Source organism: Homarus americanus, unplaced genomic scaffold, assembly GCF_018991925.1.
Source record: "Homarus americanus isolate GMGI-L3 unplaced genomic scaffold, GMGI_Hamer_2.0 scaffold74, whole genome shotgun sequence".
Classification (NCBI taxonomy): domain Eukaryota; kingdom Metazoa; phylum Arthropoda; class Malacostraca; order Decapoda; family Nephropidae; genus Homarus; species Homarus americanus.
The window spans coordinates 440,144-462,464 of record NW_024716951.1 but is presented as its reverse complement, the minus strand read 5'-3'; the positions used below and the strand labels follow the sequence as shown (position 1 = coordinate 462,464).

General features: G+C 43.8%; 1 long non-coding RNA gene across 1 annotated transcript in view; it reads left to right on the top strand.

Annotated features, from left to right (window-relative positions):
* Positions 1–19,926, top strand: part of LOC121858741 — a 140,764-nt gene extending 120,838 nt beyond the window's left edge. The window contains exons 3-4 of the long non-coding RNA XR_006087501.1: positions 16,029–16,095; positions 18,937–19,926. This is a non-coding gene — a long non-coding RNA (uncharacterized LOC121858741). The remainder of the gene's footprint in view (positions 1–16,028; positions 16,096–18,936) is intronic.
* Positions 19,927–22,321: the final 2,395 nt, after the last annotated feature.

The window sequence follows — 22,321 nt, the reverse complement described above, 5'->3', positions numbered from 1 at the left end:
TATCGTTGTCAGGTCTCCAGGTGAAGTGAGGTCGCCCTCGGGGTTACAGTACCTCAACACACCTGTCACCTCACAATACCTCCACACACCTGTCACCTCACAGTACCTCAACACACCTGTCACCCAATAGTACCTCCACACACATGCTACCTCACAATTCTTCCACACATCTGTCACCTCACAGTACCTCCACACACTTGTCACCTCACAATACCTCCACACACCTGTCACCTCACAGTACCTCAACACACCTGTCACCCAATAGTACCTCCACTCACCTGTAACCTCACAGTACCTCCACACACCTGTCACCCCAGTACCTCCACACACTTGTTACCTCACACACCTCCACACACTTGTTACCTCACAGTACTTCCACACACTTGTCACCTCACAGTACCTCTACACACTTGTTACCTCACATTACCTCCACACACTTGTTACCTCACATTACCTCCACACACTTGTTACCTCACAGTACCTCCACACACTTGTTACCTCACAGTACCTCCACACACACTTGTTACCTCAAAGTACCTCCACACACCTGTAACCTCACAGTACGTCTGCACCTGTGACCTCATAGTACCTCCACACACCTGTCACGTCACAGGCCTATGTACTTGGGGATGAGTGAGAGAGAGAAAGAGTAATAGTGAGGGAGTGGAAAGAGAGGGAGAGAGAGAGAGAGAGAGAGAAAGAGAGAGAGGAAGGAATATCAATAGTTAGGGAGAAGGAGAGTGATAGTTAGAGAGGGAGGTAGAAGGAAGGAGAGGGACGTAGGGAAATAGAGGGAAGAAAGGAAGGAGGGAGAGAGGGAGGGAGGGAAGGATAACCAGGTGCCGCTCCACCACTATAACTCCTTAGCGGTCGTATAGAACCGGTAGCGCTGGGCGTGTGCTGGTGAGTCCGCCCGCTCCTGCCCCGAATCCACTCCGATTGGCCCTCGTCTATGCAAATTAGTCTCCAGTGTGGGGGTGTTCTGCGTGGCAAAACCCAGGGAGGGAGGGAGGGAGGACCGTGCACACACCGCTATTATTACTGCTCGGCAAAAAGTCAATTGGGTACTTCATATAAAATTGTCCGGAGCGCGCGGATGGTGATCATGGAGGGTGAGGGAGGGTGAGGAAAGGAGTGGGGGGTGGGGGGGGTGTAAGGGAGTTGGGGAGGGTGAGGGAAGATGGGTGAAGAAATGGTGAGGGAGATGGAGTAAGGGAGTGTGAGGGAGTCACCATTAATACCCTCACTAAATAATCACCAGTGATAAATTACCGTCAATAATATAACAATCACCATCAATAACATCACTAATCACCATCAATAACATCACCAGTCACCATCAATAACATCACCAATCACTGATAGAGAGACCTAGACAGGCAGAGAAAAGAGAAGGACAAAGAGCAACAAATAACAAAAAGAGAATGACATAAAAAGTGGAGAGAAATGTGAATAAAAAGCGAGAGGGAATGATAAAGTAAGAGAGAGAGAGAGAGAGAAGAGAAAGAGAGGAAGAGTGTAATTGGAAGAATGAATAAAAAAGCAAAAAAGAAAAATAATGCAATAGTGAGATTGAAACAGGGAAAGAAAGGGGCGACAAGAAGAGAAATGCAGAAAAAGAGAGAACGTGAATTGGAGAAGAAAGAAGGAAATAGAGAGCCTGAGAGAGAGAGAGAGAGAAAGAAAGAGGAGAGAGAGAGAGATACTCACCCATTCACCTTCGCTTTACATTCAGAAGCTTTTATTAACGTCGCTTGAAACCAAAAAACTGACACACACACACACACACACACACACACACACACCTCATTCTTATGTAATTAAGCTCGTTATTGTAATTATAATGTAATATTATTTTCTTGTTATTGTAATGAAATATATTATTACTACAACTGGATGTTATTATTTGTAATTGGAAGTTTTGTTTATGTAATTGAGAATTTTTCTGTAATTAAATTGGTCTTGTAGTTGTAAATAAAAGTGTTTTAACAAATTGACCGTAAATATTATTGGTCGTTGGGTAGTAAAATTGGGTGTTCAGTTTTACATGATAATATAATGGCATTTAAAAACAACTTTCATTAGTTCCCATCCATAAAATCGCCAAATCAACGAGAAACCTTACCTATGTCACCAGTTTAACCTGTCGACGTCAGTAACCACACACACACACACCACTAATGAAGAGAACTGACAGATAAACCGAGAGAGAAAGAGAGAGAAACTACCACAGATATATTAACTCATAGGCAACAGGATACAATTTACCAGGTACAGAATTAACCCACCTATCTGACAAAAACTATAATTGCATTGAGAGAGAGAGAGAGAGTGAGAGAGAGAGAGAGAGAGAGATTATGAATAGGAAAAAAAAACACCTGAGCATTTATTGATAGTAGTTAAAATGTGATTGGTTACGGGCGATGACTCTAATTGGTGAAATTGGTAGGTATTGTAGGTTAAAAGTACAATTTCTGTAATAGGATGAAGACCCACGCAAGGTGAGGGTGTGGGGTGTGGGGGGGCCTGGATCACACCACTCGATATCTTGTACATTAAATTATATCATAAATTGAATCGCCTGTGTAGTTTCAACCAATTAGTGCTTATTAGTTTATCATTTGTATATGCGCTTGTCTGTGTGCGTGTCTGTGTGCGTGTGTGTGTGTGTGTGTGTGTGTGTGTGTGTGTGTGTGTGTGTGTGTGTGTGTAGAGGAGATATTTACAATATGTCAAGTTTGCCAAAAATTCAGAGTCGAGTCAAATATAAGTATCTAGAGGTTTACTTTCAGCCCGTGTAAACAATCAACAGCGCCTGGCATTAGTGAATTTACTACCTTATAGGACCTACGCCTGACGAACGTTCGCCCGTCATCTGCCTGTACTGAAGCTATTGTTACAGTAAAAGCATAAGAAAATGTTGGTAGCTATTAACTATGAATATAAATTTATAGGTAGATAAGAAAATAAGTGGATAGGTATTAAGGAGAAACATTAATAAACATTAAAGTGGGAGAGGTGTGGCGGGCATGGTTGTAAGTATAGAGTATTACTTACTATATACAGTATACTGTACTACTACTGTACTACTACTACTGTACTACTACTACTGTACGTGGCCTCCAGCCTCCCCCAATAGCCACACCTTCGTCACCATTTAATTACCTTAATATTAAATATCCTAATATATAAGTAGCTATCCTATCTGTGTTGAATTAGTTGAGCCGCAGATCTATGCGGCATTCAGTGACTGTTGCCTCATAGTCAACATCTGCAGCAGTTGTCGGAGTTGGGGCAGAAGCTCTCGTTCCCCTGAGGCAGAGCAAAGCCGACCGAAGGAGAGAGAAAGACAGTCGACATCTCATCCAGGCTGTAACATAACTTCTGGGCTGCTGCTTCTGTTCGGAGATCACCTCCGCGAGTCTGGCGTAGAAACATTTTGCACTTGGTCCCATCCCACCAGAGGTTGTGAACACTAGAGGAGTGAAGCTGCCTTGATCAACGTTTTGAATTCTCTCCCCATATGCCCTTCTCTTGTCGTTCTCGTTCCTCCTATGTGCAGCATCGAGAGCTAGGTTACGGTGACATGCGGCCATGGGATCAAAAATCCTGATGTCGAAGAAAGCTCGCTGTCCCTCGCGTCCAGAATCCTCGAGCACTGACGTCAACACGGGCTTCGTTAGATGTGTTTGAAGTCCTGTGTTGGAAGATCTCACCATCCAATGGAAGGAGGGTCGGTTCTACCATGACATCCCGGCAGATTTCCTTCAACATATTTGCTGTGAGGTCCCTTACCTCGTCATGCCTCATGCATATGAAGCCCCCTTTCTTGCACACCATGGCGTGATCGCCATCATAGGAAGAGCCACACACGCATTGGGAGGGCAAACCTTCTACTGGCCGACCGTACCTTAGAGCAATGGCATCTGTAAATTCTTGTTTATTAAGACTGAAACCATTTGCCCTTATCGGTAACGTAGTTAACCAGTTCGAGGCGCCCACCTCCTGTGCTATAGCTACTTTTTTTTTCAAATTTTCTGGTACCTGCAGCAACAGTTGCTGCAACTTATCATTTTGGCAGTGCTGTCGATCTGTCGTAATGGACCTACGAATCTTATTTACTTCACTGGTATCCACTTCCCCTGTTGCATTCTGGGCTATTATGTGGTCCGTGAGGGCTGCCGTGAGCTTAAGTGAATTTTGATGTTCAGTGGCAGCAATCTCCTCTGGATTGGTTAGTCCCATCCCTCCCAGTCTTGATGGAAGTGCAAGAAGTGCTCTTTCTGCTGGGGTTAAGTCAGGGTGTTTCACTAATTTAGGAATGACTGTACTACTAATGTACTACTACTACTACTGTACTACTATTGTACTACTACTGTACTACTACTGTACTACTACTGTACTACTACTGTACTACTACAGTACGTGGCCTCCAGCCTCCCCCAATAGCCACTCCTTCGCCACCATTTTATTACCTTAATATTAAATATCCTAATACATAAGTAGCTATCCTTTCTGTGTTAAATTAGTTAAGCCGCAGATCTATGCGGCATTCAGTGACAGTTGCCTCATAGTCAATATCTGCAGCTGTTGTCGGAGTTGGGGCAGAAGCTCTCGTTCCCCTGAGGCAGAGCAAAGCCGACCGAAGGAGAGAGAAAGACAGTCGACATCTCATCCAGGCTGTAACATAACTTCTGGGCTGTACTAGTACTACTACTACTGCACTACTACTGTACTACTACTACTACTACTGTACTACTGTACTATTGCTGTACTACTACTACTTTGCCGTCACTCGGAATCGAGTATGACGATCATCCAGCTATGATACAATGATATGAGTTATTAGGGACGTCACCTAGGTTGATGAGTTCTGAGGTGACTAAAGAGGCAAATATGGGACCGGCAGGGTCGTCCACAGATGTTGCACATGTGGGGGGCTACATCTAGTGCGGGAGGGGCAACGGCAGCGGCAGCGTCTTTCCAGCGTTGGCGCTTGTCTGCCTCGATATGCAGTCGGGCTAACTCGAAAGTATTGACACCTTGTTGTGTGGCACACACACCTCCACGTGAGCATATATAGTATATACATGTTGTCGGTATCTCCCCTCTTCCTCATCCTCTTATTCCTCTTCCTCTTCTTCTTCTTCCACCTTCTCACTCCTACTCTTTCTCCTTCCCCTCCCCCCCCTCCTCCTCCTCCTCCTATTCCTTCTTCTCTTCCTTCTTCTCGTCGCCTCAGAGATATCATCAGGAAGACTCAGCCAGGTATTGTTGTTGGCCCCTGGATAAAAGTGGTTGGCTAAGGCACTGCATCTTCTCTTGTCTGGGGGGGAGGGTGAAGATGTCTTAATATTCCCCTGGACTGAGAGATTAAGGTGTTTGGCTTTTCTTAATACACCCTGCTGCACTATTCCTTCGCTATATACAGTATATCTCTCTTGCTAACCTTCCTTTCTTCCCTCCTACCTTCTTTCCCTCTCTCCCTCCCTCTTACTTTCCTTACTCCTTTCTTTCCCCCCCGCCCTCCTGCCTTCCTTCCTTCCCTCCTTCCTTTCTTCCTTCCTTCCTTCCTCCTGCCCTCCTTCCGCTTCCCTCGCTCCCTCCTCTCTCACCCCTACCCCCTCCACTCCTCACTCCCTCACTCCTCACTCCCTCCCTCTCTACCCCTACTCCCTCACTCCCTCACTCCCTCACTCCTCCCTCACTCCCTCACCTCACATCATACAGTAATCGCCTCTTCACAAATAAACTCCAAGCAACATAAACAATTGTGTTGTAGTCATCGTTAATCTGGGGACTTACTGGGGACTACACGGGGCTAAACGGGGTCTAGGGGTATAGATGATAACGTGTGGCAACTGAGGAGGTGAAGTGGGGACGGATGGGGACTTAAGAGGGCTGTTGTGGGGGATTCGCTAGGACTGGGGGGAGACCGTTGGTTGGGGACTGATCTAGACTGGTGGGGACTGTTGGTTGGGGACTGTTGGTTGGGGACTGATGCAGACTGTTGGTTGGGGACTGATCTAGACTGGTGGGGACTGTTGGTTGGGGACTGATGCAGACTGTTGGTTGGGGACTGATCTAGACTGGTGGGGACTGTTGGTTGGGGACTGATGCAGACTGTTGGTTGGGGACTGATATAAACTGGTGGAGACTGATGGAGACTGGTTGGGACTGAGGAGAATTGGTAGGGACTGTTGGTAAAATGAGGGAGAGGAGGTGGGGACTGGAGGGAGACTGAGGGAGAGAAGATGGGGACTAGTGGGGGGACTGAGGGAGTGAAGATGGGGACTGGCCTGGGACTGAGGGAGAGGAGATGGGGACTGAGGGGAGAGAAGATGGGACTAGTTAAGTGGACTGAGGAGAGAAGAAGATGGGGACTGAGGGAGAGGAGATGGGGACTGGTGGGGGCCTGAAGGAGGGCAGGGTAGTTGTGTACTCAGTCAAATTAGCCAACCCGACAGGTGAGGTGGTTTATAGCCGGCCCGGCGATGAGGTATAATGTAGTCCTTACCTGAGAGATAGTGAGAGAGATAGTGAGATATTAAGAGACAAAGGTGAGAGAGATAGAGAGATATTAAGAGACGGGGGTGAGAGAGATGTTAAGAGACAAGGGGTGAGAGAGATAGAGAGATATTAAGAGACAAGGGTGAGAGAGATAGAGAGATATTAAGAGACAAAGGTGAGAGAGATGTTAAGAGCATTGGCAAGGAGAGAGATAGAGAGATATTAAGAGACAAGGTGAGAGATATAGAGATATTAAGAGACGGGGGTGAGGGAGATGTTAAGAGACAAGGTGAGAGAGATAGAGAGATATTAAGAGACATTGGCAGAGAGATATAGAGAGATATTAAGAGACGGGGTGAGAGAGATGTTAAGAGAATAAGGGGTAGAGAGATAGAGAGATATTAAGAGACGGGGGTGAGAGAGATGTTAAGATATCAAGCAAGAGAGATAGAGAGATATTAAGAGACAAGGTGAGAGATATAGAGAGATATTAAGAGACGGGGGTGAGAGAGATAGAGAGATATTAAGAGACGGGGGTGAGATAGTGAGAAAGGAACACAAATGAAGACAGAGAGATAGGGGAGAGATGGAGAGAGGGGAGATAAAGGGAGACAAGGAGGGGGACGGAAGGAAGGACAGGAGATAAGGAGGAAAGAAGGAAGGAAGGAAAGAGAGTAAAGAAGGAAGGAAAGAAAAGAAGGAAGAATGGATAGGAAAGAATGAAGGAAAGGATAGAAAGAAGGAAAGAGAGTAAAGAAGGAAGGAAGGAAATAGAGTAAAGAAGGAAGGAAGGAAAGGAAAGAAGAAAGGATAGGAAAGAAAGAAGGCAAGAGAGTTGAAGTAGAGTCTTGCCGGTTATCAGAGTATTGACTATAGGACTGACAATAGGGTAGAGGTGTAGTGCATGAGATTAGATCCTTCTTCTATAAATGGGAAAAAGACTATGAAGGTTTGTGTGGAGGGGGTGGGGGTGTAATGGTTTGTGTGGGTGAGGGTTTGTGCCCAGGGTGAGGTATACATACAGTAGTCCTTGTATTTAATGGGTAACAAATACTTCAAAACAAAGACAGTTCGGTTGCGGCCATAATATGTACACCTGCGGGAGATGCACAAGTGGGCCGCAGCTACACACACACACACTGGCGCTGTACGTATTTCTCGAGCTCGATTGCGGCAATGACTCCTACATGTACTGATATTATAGAGAGATATTGAAGCACTGACATTATCTGATATAGCGGAAATTGATATATTAAAAGGATATATAGTTTGATATTTATAAGAAATAACTCGGACATAAAGGCAGCAGTTCGAGGCCATTACAGGTTTGAGTTGAAACTATACCACGGGATGATATAGCGAGATAACTGTACCTGTGTCTGTATCTGTACCTGTGGCTGTACCTGTACTTATACCTGTACCTGTGTCTGTACTTGTACTTATACCTGTACCTGTGTCTGTACCTGTACTTATACCTGTACCTGTGTCTGTATCTGTACGTGTGGCTGTACCTGTACTTATACCTGTACCTGTGTCTGTATCTGTACCTGTGGCTGTGCCTGTACTTATACCTGTACCTGTGTCTGTATCTGTACCTGTGGCTGTACCTGTACTTATACCTGTACCTGTGTCTGTATCTGTACCTGTGTCTGTACCTGTACTTATACCTGTACCTGTGTCTGTACCCGTACTGCACCTGTACCTGTGTCTGTACCTGTACTTATACCTGTACCTGTGTCTCTACCTGTACTTATACCTGTACCTGTGTCTCTACCTGTACTTATACCTGTACCTGTGGCTGTACCTGTACTTATACCTGTACCTGTGTCAGTACATGTACTTATACCTGTATCTGTGTCTGTACCTGTACTTATACCTGCACCTGTGTCTGTACCTGTACTTTTACCTGTACCTGTACTAATACCTGTACTTGTATCTGTACCTGTTCTTATACCTGTACTTGTGTCTGTACCTGTACTTATACCTGCACCTGTGTCTGTACCTGTACTTTTACCTGTACCTGTACTTATACCTGTACCTGTGTCTGTACCTGTACTTATACCTGTACCTGTACTTATACCTGTACCTGTGTTTGTACCTGTACTTATACCTGTACTTGTGTCTGTACCTGTACTTATACCTGTACCTGTGTCTCTACCTGTACTTATACCTGTACCTGTGTCTGTACCTGTACTTATACCTGTACCTGTGTCTGTATCTGTACCTGTGTCTGTACCTGTACTTATACCTGTACCTGTGTCTGTACCTGTAGTTATACCTGTACTTGTGTCTGTACCTGTACTTATACCTGTACCTGTGTCTGTATCTGTACCTGTGTCTCTACCTGTACTTATACCTGTATCTGTGTCTCTACCTGTAGTTATACCTGTACCTGTGTCTGTACCTGTACTTATACCTGTACCTGTGTCTGTACCTGCACTTATACCTGTACCTGTGTCTGCATCTGTACCTGTGTCTCTACCTGTACTTATACCTGTACCTGTGTCTGTACTCTGCACTTCTTATAATTCTGGGTACCTGTGTCTGTACCCGTACTTATACCTGCACCTGTGTCTGTACCTGTACTTATACCTGTACCTGTGTCTGTACCTGTACTTATACCTGTACCTGTGTCTGTATCTGTACCTGTGTCTCTACCTGTACTTATACCTGTACCTGTGTCTGTACCTGTACTTATACCTGTACCTATGTCTGTACCTGTACTTATACCTGTACCTGTGGCTGTACCTGTACTTATACCTGTACCTGTGTCTGTACCTGTACTTATACCTGTACCTGTGTCTGTACCTGTACTTATACCTGTACCTGTGTCTGCACCTGTAGTTATACCTGTACTTGTGTCTGTACCTGTACTTATACCTGTACCTGTGTCTGTACCTGTACTTATACCTGTACCTGTGTCTGTACCTGTACTTATACCTGTACCTGTGGCTGTACCTGTACTTATACCTGTACCTGTGTCTGTACCTGTACTTATACCTGTACCTGTGTCTGTACCTGGTAATTTCATATCTGTACCTGTGTCTGTACCTGTACTTATACCTGTACCTGTGGCTGTACCTGTACTTATACCTGTACCTGTGTCTGTACCTGTACTTATACCTGTACCTGTGTCTGTACCTGTGTCAGTACATGTACTTATACCTGTATCTGTGTCTGTACCTGTAGTTATACCTGTACCTGTGTCTCTACCTGTAGTTATACCTGTACCTGTGTCTCTACCTGTAGTTATACCTGTACCTGTGTCTCTACCTGTAGTTATACCTGTACCTGTGTCTCTACCTGTAGTTATACCTGTACCTGTGTCTGTACCTGTAGTTATACCTGTACCTGTGTCTCTACCTGTAGTTATACCTGTACCTGTGTCTCTACCTGTAGTTATACCTGTACCTGTGTACCTGTAGTTATACCTGTACCTGTGTCTCTACCTAGTTATACCTGTACCTGTGTCTCTGTACCTGTGTCTCCTGTAGTTATACCTGTACCTGTGTCTCTACCTGTAGTTATACCTGTACCTGTGTCTCTACCTGTAGTTATACCTGTACCTGTGTCTCTACCTGTAGTTATACCTGTACCTGTGTCTCTACCTGTAGTTATACCTGTACCTGTGTCTCTACCTGTAGTTATACCTGTACCTGTGTCTCTACCTGTAGTTATACCTGTACCTGTGTCTCTACCTGTAGTTATACCTGTACCTGTGTCTGTACCTGTACTTATAACTCTACTTGTGTCCGTACCTGTACTTTTAATTGTATCTGTGTCTGTACATACACCTGTACCTGTAACCCCCACACACACTCACGCTTAAATCTCCCACTACAAACCTCAGCTAAAGCTAAACCTATCGTACTTGTCGACCCTAAATGCTAAAATAATGATAATCTGGTGGAAGAAGCTGGCAGCCCCGAAGGTAAGTCAAGGAGGGTGATAAGGAGTCTAAATTGGCATAGAAAGCGCTTAATGCCGTGCCTTAGCGAGGAGTTAATGAGCTCTGTGAGGGGTATAAGGGACTGCTAGTGTACCTCGCCCACCTCAATACAATATATTACCTGGGGTGACACCTGCAGATAATATGTTCCCTAATGAGTATAATTAGTTGATGATGCAGTTATAGCTCTCTCTCTCTCTCTCTCTCTCTCTCTCTCTCTCTCTCTCTCTCTCTCTCTCTCTCTCTCTCTCTCTCTCTCTCTCTCTCTCTCTCTCTCTCTCTCTCTCTCTCTCTCTCTCTCTCTCTCTCTCTCTCTCTCTCTCTTTCTTTTCTCTTTCTTTTCTCCTCCCCTACCTGCACCCTGCCTCCTCCACCCCCCCTCACTAGTACCATAAATCCAAGTGGTAGATTAAGTATCTCCCCCCCTTCCCCTTCCTTATCTCCCCCCTTCCTTCCTTGTCCTCCCTCCTCCCTCACCTTCCCTCACTCCCTCCCTCACTCCTCCCTGACCCTCCTCCTTCCCTCCCTCACCCTCTTCCTTCCTTCCCTCACCAGTACCTCACAAGATCTCTCCACTGATTCATGAAGGGGAAACTCTCACCGCTATTGACAGACATACACTAGGTTTAGGTGAAATGTCAATCACTAGGTTTAGGTGAAATGTCAATCACTAGGTTTAGGTGAAATGTCAATCACTAGGTTTAGGTGAAATGTCAATCACTAGGTTTAGGTGAAATGTCAATCACTAGGTTTAGGTGAAATGTCAATCACTAGGTTTAGGTGAAATGTCAATCACTAGGTTTAGGTGAAATGTCAATCACTAGGTTTAGGTGAAATGTCAATCACTAGGTTTAGGTGAAATGTCAATCACTAGGTTTAGGTGAAATGTCAATCACAGGTTTAGGTGAAATGTCAATCACTAGGTTTAGGTGAAATGTCAATCACTAGGTTTAGGTGAAATGTCAATCTTTAGGTTTAGGTGAAATGTTAATCACTAGGTTTAGGTGAAATGTTAATCACTAGGTTTAGGTGAAATGTAATCACTAGGTTTAGGTGAAATGTCAATCACTAGGTTTAGGTGAAATGTCAATCACTAGGTTTGGGTGAAATGTCAATCACTAGGTTTAGGTGAAATGTCAATCACTAGGTTTAGGTGAAATGTCAATCACTAGGTTTAGGTGAAATGTCAATCACTAGGTTTAGGTGAAATGTCAATCACTAGGTTTAGGTGAAATGTCAATCACTAGGTTTAGGTGAAATGTCAATCACTAGGTTTAGGTGAAATGTCAATCACTAGGTTTAGGTGAAATGTCAATCACTAGGTTTAGGTGAAATGTCAATCACTAGGTTTAGGTGAAATGTTATCTTTTTTTTACTCCTTACGTTGGCTTCAGGAGATAGCTAGGTGAATTTGCATACAAGAGCCAGCAAGTGTAGTTGGGTGTAGGAGGATGAGGGGTACCCGGCCAGATGTACCCGGAAGACGAAGGAGAGGGGAGGGGGGAGAGAATAAGGGATAACAGAGAGGAGGGAAGGAGCGAGGGGGGAGGGAGAAAGATGAGAGAGAGATAGAAAGAAAGAGTGAGAGAAGGTAGGGAGAGAGAGACAAAGGGTTTCAGAGTAAGAGTAAGAGAGGAGAAGAAGGGCAACTAGAATGAATGAGAGACAAGATATGAGAGATAAACCAGCTAGAGAGAAAGCAACACACACACACACACACATAAAACATTAAAACTAACCACACGACAGAGAAACAAACCAACAGACAGACAGACAGATAGAAATTCATGGAAGCATAAATGGAATAAAGAGAGCAAACCATAAGACAAGATAAACACATGAGGGGCAGAGACACAATGTAAACAAAGGGATCCAGTTACCTGTGAATACCTGAGAGAATAAAGTTTGTTTCACAGCCACCAGGATCCCCACTATAATACAGCCCTGCGTTGTATATATACTGTACTCGTCCTCAGTTCACTGTATCTCTTAATATAATACAGCAGATACAGGTACAGATACAATTACAGGTACAAATACAGGTACAGGTACAAATACAGGTACAAATACAGGTACAGGTACAAGAACAGGTACAAACACAGGTACAAACACAAGTACAGGTACAAACACAAGTACAGGTACAAACACAAGTACAGGTACAAACACAAGTACAGGTACAAACACAAGTACAGGTACAAATACAGATACTGGTAGAAATGAAGGTACAGATACAGGTACACATTACAGTACAAATATTAGTATACAGTTTTAAAAATCTCTTCATCAATCAGTTAAATGTTTATCACCAGTTAAATGACTATTATCAACTCCTTAGACGCCATTCTTGACTGACTGACTGACTGCTCCACTGACTGACTGACTGACTGACCTACTGACTGACTTGACTGACCTACTGACTGACTTGACTGACCTACTGACTGACTTGACTGACTGACCTTCTGATTGACAAGTCCACTGACAGGCTGGCCCACTGACTGACTGGATGACTTGACTGACTGACTGACCTACTGAATGACTTGACTGACAGACTGACCTACTGACTAACTGGTCCACTGACAGGCTGGCCCACTGACTGACTGGATGACTTGACTGACTGACTGACCTACTGAATGACTTGACTGACAGACTGACCTACTGACTAACTGGTCCACTGACAGGCTGGCCCACTGACTGACTGACTAATTGACTTGACTGACTGACCTATTGACTGAGTAACTGATCCACTGACTGACTTGACTGACTGACTGACTGACCTACTAATTAACTGGTCCACTGACAGGCTGGCCCATTGACTGACTGACCTATTGACTGAGTAACTGATCCACTGACTGACTGACCCATTAACTGACCTGACTAACTGACTGACCGACTGACTAACTTGACAGACTGACTGATCTACTGACTGACTGACTGACAAAGTATTTTAAGTAGTAAATAGTAAGTACAGTATAATCAAATCATTGATATAAATGTGTAAATATCTTGTAAATCGTCAATTGAATATTAAACCTTAACTTATTGTAAATAATTGACTGTGTGTGTGTGTGTGTGTGTGTGTGTGTGTGTGTGTGTGTGTGTGAATAATTAACACCGCCCTTAACTTAGTGCAAATCATTGACGGTGGCTCTGGCGGTGGTGGTGACGTGGTGTCGGCGGTGGTGGTGTTGGCGGCGGTGGTGGTGGTGGGTGATTGCGGGTGGTGGTGGGTGACGGTGACGGTGGTGGTGGCGGTGATTATGGTGGTGGTGGTGGTGATGGTAGTGGTGGTGGTGGTGGTGGTGGTGATGATGGTGACGGTGGTGGTGGTGGTGGTGGTGGTGGTGGCGGTGGTGGTGGCGGCGGTGGTGGCGGCGGTGGTGGCGGCGGTGGTGGCGATGATGATGACGGTGGTGGTGATGATGGTTGTGGTGACGGTGGTGGTGGTTGCGGTGGTGGTGGCGGCGGTTGTGGCGACCCATCCCATGGCCAAGGCCACCACCAGCACTGAATTTGACTTGACTGATCCTGCCATGACGACCTGGATCCTTTTGATCCTGCACTGGCCATTCCAATGATCCTGCCATCTGCCATCCTGCCCTGCCCTGCCAACCCAAACCCTGCTAACCACACAGGAGGCACAGGCTTGGCCACAGCTGCCAAGGTTGCGGTGGTGGCGGTGGTGATGGTGGCGGTGGTGGTGATTGCGGTGGTTATGGTGATGGTGGTGGTGGCGGTGATGGTGATGGTGGTGGTGGTGGTGGTTGTGGTGGCGGTGGCGGCCGTGGTGGTGGCGGTGATGGTGATGGTGGTGGTGGTGGTGATTGTGGTGATGGTGTCGTTGGTGGTTGTAGATGGTGGCGGTGGTTGTGGTGGTTACTGAGGAACCTTGCCTTACCTCAGCCACCTTCTGATTAATATAAGATAAAGTTGACAAACACCACAAACACGTCCTGATCACTAGCTAAGATAAACACTCTCTCTCTCTCTCTCTCTCCCCATTAAACGCCTGTGATCACTTCTTGAGATATCATTGAAGTCACCCACAACTATTGTACAGTAGTAGAGCGGTACAGCTGGTAGTGTTCTCCTTCTGTACTCCTTCTATAGTAGCAAGAGTATCACATTCACTCACACACACACACACACACACACACACACACACACAATAATAATAATAATTATAATAATAATAATAATAATAATGGAAGCCCCTTGAAATCGAGGCTGGCCCTGCCCAAAGGCCTCCGAGTCGTGAATTTGTTAAGGTGTAGAAGCTGTCGCCAACACAACAACCACACCCTGAGTTAACGAGCTGCATGACCCAGTGTCAAGGAATAGTCAGAGAAGACTGGACAACTCGCCAACTGCACCGGCTAACAATTACTCCGGAATACGATCCGCAAATCGATTAACATCCAGGTCCCCAATTACTGTTGGGTAGACAAATGGCGTAAAGAAACTTGCCCAGTTTCACCCTGCCCGAGGTCCGCTTGCTTGCGAGGTGAGGATGCTGACCATTACACAGGCACACACACACATATGCACCCACATACAGACACACACACACACACACACACACACACACACACACACACACACACACACACACACACACACACATATGCACCCACATACAGACACAGACACACACACGCACACACACACACACACACATACAGACACACACACACACACACACACACATACGCACCCACATACAGACACACACACACACACACACACACACACCCCATCACCATAGGAGCACGAACTGATTGCTACAAGAACAGCCCAGTCCCAACCATTGCAAAAATTATCAACACCTAATTATTATATATCATATTTGTACCACTTATGTTATTTGTATATCATTTGTAAATCAAGAGACCCATTCCCCAATTATGCAATTGTACATTTTCAGTGTTCCGGCTGCCATGCTCTCTCTCAATAAACCGTTAATTATTATTATTATTATTATTGTTATTATTATTATTATTATTCACACACACACATATATATATATATATATATATATATATATATATATATATATATATATATATATATATATATATATATATATATATTTCTCATACGCACGCACACACACGTACACACACACACACACACACACACACACACACACACACACACACACACACACACACACACACACACAGAGGAGCGCGCGCCTGTGTGTGTATGTGTGTGTATCAATCACTATGGCCAACATTTAAATTCAGTTCACTACAACCCACAAAAGCCAATGACACAAAAACAGCCCAAAACGCCAGTCAATCCTCCCCACAAACCCCCCATTTGATCACCCACAAACACCAATGACGTCAAATCCCTCCCCCCTCCCACCCTTCCTCCACTTCCCTCCCACAAATTTCATCTGATCTCATCTATCAAAGTGTACACATAACTTAGGTCACAGACTATATATAGTGACCAATTACTTATTCATTGGTGTTCCTGAGGCCCGGGTGGCGGACAACTTTTTTGGCAGCTGTTGAGAGAGAAGTTTAATCACTGTCTAAGTCACTTGTTTGTTTTTGTGTTACAGACGGTGGACAGAACAGCTCCGGTCAGCTGACGTCTTCTGCGTGAGGGTGTGAAGGAGAGAGAGAGAGGTAGTGAACTTGCCTACCTACCTACCGGTACCTACTTACTTACCTGTCTGCCTGCCTACCTACCTACCTACCTACCTACCTACCTACCTACCTACCTACCTACCTACCTACCTACCTACCTACCTGCCTGCCTGCGTTCTTCTTCATCGTTTGGCCTTCAGTACTTCTACAACACGTTGTTTGGTGGTCCACCGTCTTAAGGTGGTAGTTCTAAAAGAGTGAGAAGGTCTTACAAGAAGGATTTACAGCAGAAAGGCTTTACAACAATGTCTCACAAAAGCTTTTCTCACAAGTTCTCACAAATACCTCTTTTGTCGAAGAACCTCTCACGAGGTCTCACAAGACGCTAGCTGCTCGCGGCCAGCACAAGTATCTGTCATGAGAGGCACTCATAATCATCTCTTACCAAAGAAGAACCCCTCACTCCTTTCTGTCTCTCACAACAAGCTCTCACAAGAAACTCTCACCCCCCTGTCTCTCACAAGAATCTTTCACCCTCCTGTCTCTCACAAGAAACTCTCACCCCCCTGTCTCACAAGAAACTCTCACCCCCTCTGTCTCTCACAAGAATCTTCACCCTCCTGTCTCTCACAAGAAACTCTCACCCCTCTGTCTCTCTCACAAGAATCTCTCACCCTCCTGTCTCACAAGAAACTCTCAATTCTTCTGTCTCTCACAAGAAACTCTCACCCTCCTGTCTCACACAAGAAACTCTCACCCCCCCTGTCTCTCACAAGAAACTCTCACCCCCTCTGTCTCTCACAAGAAACTCTCACCCCCTCTGTCTCTCACAAGAATCTCTCACCCTCCTGTCTCTCACAAGAAACTTCCTCACCCCTCTGTCTCAAGAAACTCTCACCCCCCTGTCTCTCACAAGAAACTCTCACCCCTGGGTCTCTACAAACTCTCAATTTCTGTCTCTACAAGAAACTTCACCCCCTGTCTTGCTAAACCTCACCCCCTGTCTCACAAGAAACTCTCACCCCTGTCTCTCACAAGAAACTCTCAATTTCCTGTCTCTCTCACAAGAAACTCTCACCCCTCTGTCTCTCACAAGAAACTCTCACCCCCCCAGTCTCTCTCACAAGAAACTCCCTAACCCCCTGTCTCTCACAAGAAACTCTCACCCCCCCTGTTCCTCAAGGCTACAAGAAACTCTCACCCCCCAAGGTCTCACAAACTCTCACCCCCCTGTCTCTCAAGAAACTCTCACCCCCTGTCTCTCACAAGAACCTCGTCTCTCACAAGAAATCCCCACCCCCCTTCTGTCTCACAAGAAACTCTCACCCCCCTGTCTCTCACAAGAAACTCTCACCCCCCCCTGTCTCTCACAAGAAGTCCCTCACCCCCCCTGTCTCTCTCACAAGAAACTCTCACCCCCTCTGTCTCTCACAAGAAACTCTTACCCCCTCTTGCAGTTCTTTCATAAGCGTTTCCTCTTCATCTTTCCCTCCTCCTCCTCCTTTTATTGTGTCCTCCTCATTCGTCGCTGTCTCCTCCGTTTTCTCCTCTCCCTTTTCTTCGTCGTCATTCTCCTCCTCTCTACCTCCTCCCCTTATTCTTCGTCGTGTTCTTCCTCTTCCTCCACCTGCCTCTCTCTACCTAGTCTTTGTTCAATCTTATGTTAACAAGACAAAGATAAACCTGGATTTTGACAGGTGATGGAGAGAGATACACAGAGACAGGGACAGAGACAGAGACAGAGAGATGTGGAGACGGAGGGAGAGACAGAAAGAGAAAGAGAGAAAGACAGAGAGTAGTGATAAGAGTTCTGGAACTACGAATGAGAGCAACATAGAGAGAAGGAGTAAGGTATAGAGAGAGAGAGAGAGAGAGAGCGAGAGAGAGCGAGAGAGAGAGAGAGAGAGAGCGATAAAGATCAGTAGTGGTGAGGGATGATGGATGGTGCAGTTAACACACACGCTCGTCACCCGTAAGGAGGGCTTCAGGCTTGGTGCCCGGCTCGCTGTGACACCTTCAAAATATGGTGACGGCGGCGATGGTGATGGATGGTCGGCCCAACCTTTAAGTTATCATAGCTAATACTCCATTCTTAGGCACACACACACACATATACACACACACACACACACACACATAACACAACCACACACACACACACACACACATAACACAAACACAACCACACACACACACACACACACGAACACAGACACACGCGCACACAGGTAGTAGGAAGTAGGCAGCTACCAAACAGGGAGGTACTACCGCCTGGGAAGATATTGGAAGCATAATGTGTTGTCTAATGGTAGACCCTGCTGCTGTATGGCATCACGAAAATTGTGACCAAGTCCCAGGTTGCTGATCTCATTTTCTGCCTCATTTACACACAATTGCAGGGTCTCAATTGTTTCTCTTACTATTGACAACACAACATACATATATTGTTTCTCACTTTTCATCGTTTTTTGTCTATTATTATTATTATTATTATTATTATTATTATTATTATTATTATTATTATTATTATTATTTTTATTATTATTATTATTATTATTATTATTATTATTACATTTTCGTCCCCCAGGCCCTGATGTGGGTCAGTGACCTGTGCCCGGGTGGGCTAATGCCCGTAAAAAAAAAATAGTCCAAAATTAAAATGGACACATATACCTGTATAAAACGGAGCTAGTATTGTTGATTATAAAGTGATATACTCTTGTGAGTATATATATATATATATATATATATATATATATATATATATATATATATATATATATATATATATATATATATATATATATATATATATATATAAAAGTATACGTGATTTTAATATTTGACTTGATTACTAATTTATATATATTTTTTTTTAAGGTTTTGAAAATAATATGGATATAAAATCCAATATTTGGATGAGAGAAGCTACAATGATTACAAGCATTATTGAGAAAATGAAAATAAACTTTACATGAAAATAAACAAACTTAATATAGACCGACAAACAAAAGTATTTATATTTATTATAGAAAACTAAAAGAACCTAAAAAAAGTGATTTTTTTTTTTGGTGTTAACAGTCTAGACAGATCTAACTACGAGTGAAGTGTGACAAGTCTGAGCTATAGAAGTGTGTGTTTCGAGACTCCTATGTCTGTGTATAGACGATTGACCTCATGACTACATAGAAAAATAATGAAAAAGATGTATATAAACTAAATAACTGTTGGCTATATAAAGGTCGTGAAGTTGTTATAAGCTACACAGCTCACCGTGCGAGATAACCTGGCCAATATTTATGAACTGGTTAAGTGAGACACTACAGTCCAAGATAATGAATAATATAGTGATTTTCTTATGTTTAGACAAGTGAGTAACGAAAGAAAGAACTCGTATAAGACTTGTCAATCAGCTGTGAGACGTGTTAAACAGCTGTGAGACGCGTCAACCAGCTGTGAGACGTGTTAAACAGCTGTGAGACGCGTCAACCAGCTGTAAGACGTGTCAACCAGCTGTGAGACGCGTCAACCAGCTGTAAGACGTGTTAAACAGCTGTGAGACGCGTCAACCAGCTGTAAGACGTGTCAGCCAGCTGTGAGACGCGTCAACCAGCTGTGAGACGTGTTAAACAGCTGTGAGACGCGTCAACCAGCTGTAAGACGTGTCAGCCAGCTGTGAGACGTGTCAGCTAGCTGTGAGACGTGTCAACCAGCTGTAAGACGTGTCAGCCAGCTGTGAGACGTGTCAACCAGCTGTGAGACGTGTCAGCCAGCTGTGAGGAGTCAAGATGGTGGCTGTACAGGTGTTGCTCATGAATTATTTTCTTCTGGGATTACACAACGGTCAACACCTATCTAATGACGTCTTAATACCAGGTAAGTCCCCACTCATATATATAGAGCATAAATGATCCTTCTGCGGTAATGATATTAATTAATTATATATATATATATATTTTTATATATATATATATATATATATATATATATATATATATATATATATATATATATATATATATATATATATATATATATTTTTATATATATATATATATATATATATATATATATATATATATATTCACAGGAAGCCATATTACACATGGATGGCTTTACTTTATACTAGTGCAAGGCTTCCACAATGAGGAGGTCCGTCTCACAGTTGCTCCTGCCAAGAACTGAGAAATCAGACGGTGAAAACGGGTCGTCATGTTGGTTGGCATGGTTACGGATAGCTGAATGTGGCGGTTGTGTGATTAACTGGCCTGTTGGGACGGAACGGCCCAAGTGTTCATGGATGCGAGTTATCAAATGTCATTTTGTTTGACCTATATATGCTGCCCTACAGCTAGCACACGTAAATTGATAAACAACTGAGGATTGCAGGTGTGTCGGTATGGTGTCTTTAATTTTAAAGAATTTTCTAATTGAACTCTGGGTTTTGAAGACTAGTCTAAGTGAAATTTATGGAAAGAATTCATTGAAAAGTTTCTTAAGTTTGTTTCTAAGGGTGAAACTGAGTGGGCCTGTGTACGGGATGGTGAAATAGTTAGAATATTTAGGGACTGTGGATTTGAGGCTGTGTGGGACTAAAAAACCTATTAAGAGTTTTGCCAATACAAGTGTCTGTAAATCTCTTAGGGAAACCATTGTTAAAGAGTAGTTCCTTTATGTATTTTAGTTCAGTGTCCAAGTGGAAGTAGCTTGAACATATATTAAAGGCTCTGTTGGTAAGAGTACGTACTAGATTACGTTTGTAATTAAGAGGAATAAAAGATGAAAATTTTGAACTCAAACCAGTGAAAGTTGGTTTTCTGTATAAGGCTGTCTCGAAACTATTATGAAGACGGTGGATATTAACATCAAGGAACGTGATCAAGTGATCTGAAAATTAAATATGTTCCATCAACATAACGACGATAGGATAAAGACTTAAACTGGGCGGGACATTCGGTTAGCCAAAGCTTCTCGTGGTGACAGAGGAAAGCTTGGCCAACGTCAATAGTTTCGACAAGAGGGATGTTAGTAAATAGAGACTACATATGAAAACTAGCCATAACACAGTTGTTGAACGAGATGCTGGTGTGTGTCTTGATATCTTTTGTGTGTGTGTATGTGTGTGTGTGTGTGTGTGTGATATGAAAGAAATTTATATCGGTATTGTGAAACTAAATATATATATATATATATTTTTTTTTTGGAGGGGGGTAAAGCCTTAAATTTACATTGCCATAATGGAGCAGGGAACAGGAGCGTGATGTGCAGGTGTACCAGAGCTAATGAGGGTCTGCAGGTGATATAATATTTTAGGCTCGTTTTAATAAAGAGCTCGTTAAAGTGATAGAGCTAGTTTAAGTTATAGAGCTAGTTTAAAAGAGGCAGTTAAAGTTAATAGAGCTAGTTTAAGTTATTGACCTAGTATAATTAATACAGGTAATTTAAGTTTATAGAGCTATTTTAAGTTAATAGAGCTAGCTTAAATTATAGAACTTGTTTAAGTTAATAAAGCTAGTTTAAGTTTGTCGGGCTAGTTTAAGTTTATAGCGCTAGTTTAAGTTATATAGTTTAACTTATAGAGTTAGTTTAACTTTGTAGAGCTAGTTTAAATTATAGAGCTAGTTCAAGTAATAAAGCTAGTGTAGATTGAGGCAACATAGCTCGTTTGAAGATAACATGAACTAGACTGGTTAGAGGTTCAGGAAGTGGGTTGTGAGATCCATAGAGTTATTTGGAAATGGTGAGGTTAGGTTACGTGAGGCAAGGTTTAGGTGAGGTGAGGTTAGGTTAGGTTAGGTTAGGTTAGGTTAGGTTAGGTTTAGGTTTGGATTAATACCTTTTTTCTTTAAATACAGAGACCTTAAAATAATCCCAGCGTAACATTATAACTGTATGAATGAACTGAAGGGCAAACAATATTGAAATCTTGTCTCTACCGCCGCCACCACACTCCCCACCACAGCCACCACCAGTTACAAGACCTGCACCACAACTATCACCATCGTAACCACAGTTGACAGTTACTAACGGTGTTGGCGGATGTCGTGGTGATGATGGTGGTGGTGGTGATGATGGTGGTGGTGGTGGTGATGGTGGTGGTGGTGAGTGGTGGTGGTAGTAGTAGTGGTTGGTAATGGTGGTAGTGGGGGGAGACGAGAGATAGATAACGAAGCAACAAGAGAGAATGTTCGAGATAGTGCACACACACACACACACACACACACACACACCTTAGTTTAGACTACTTGAGGCCAAAATTAATTGA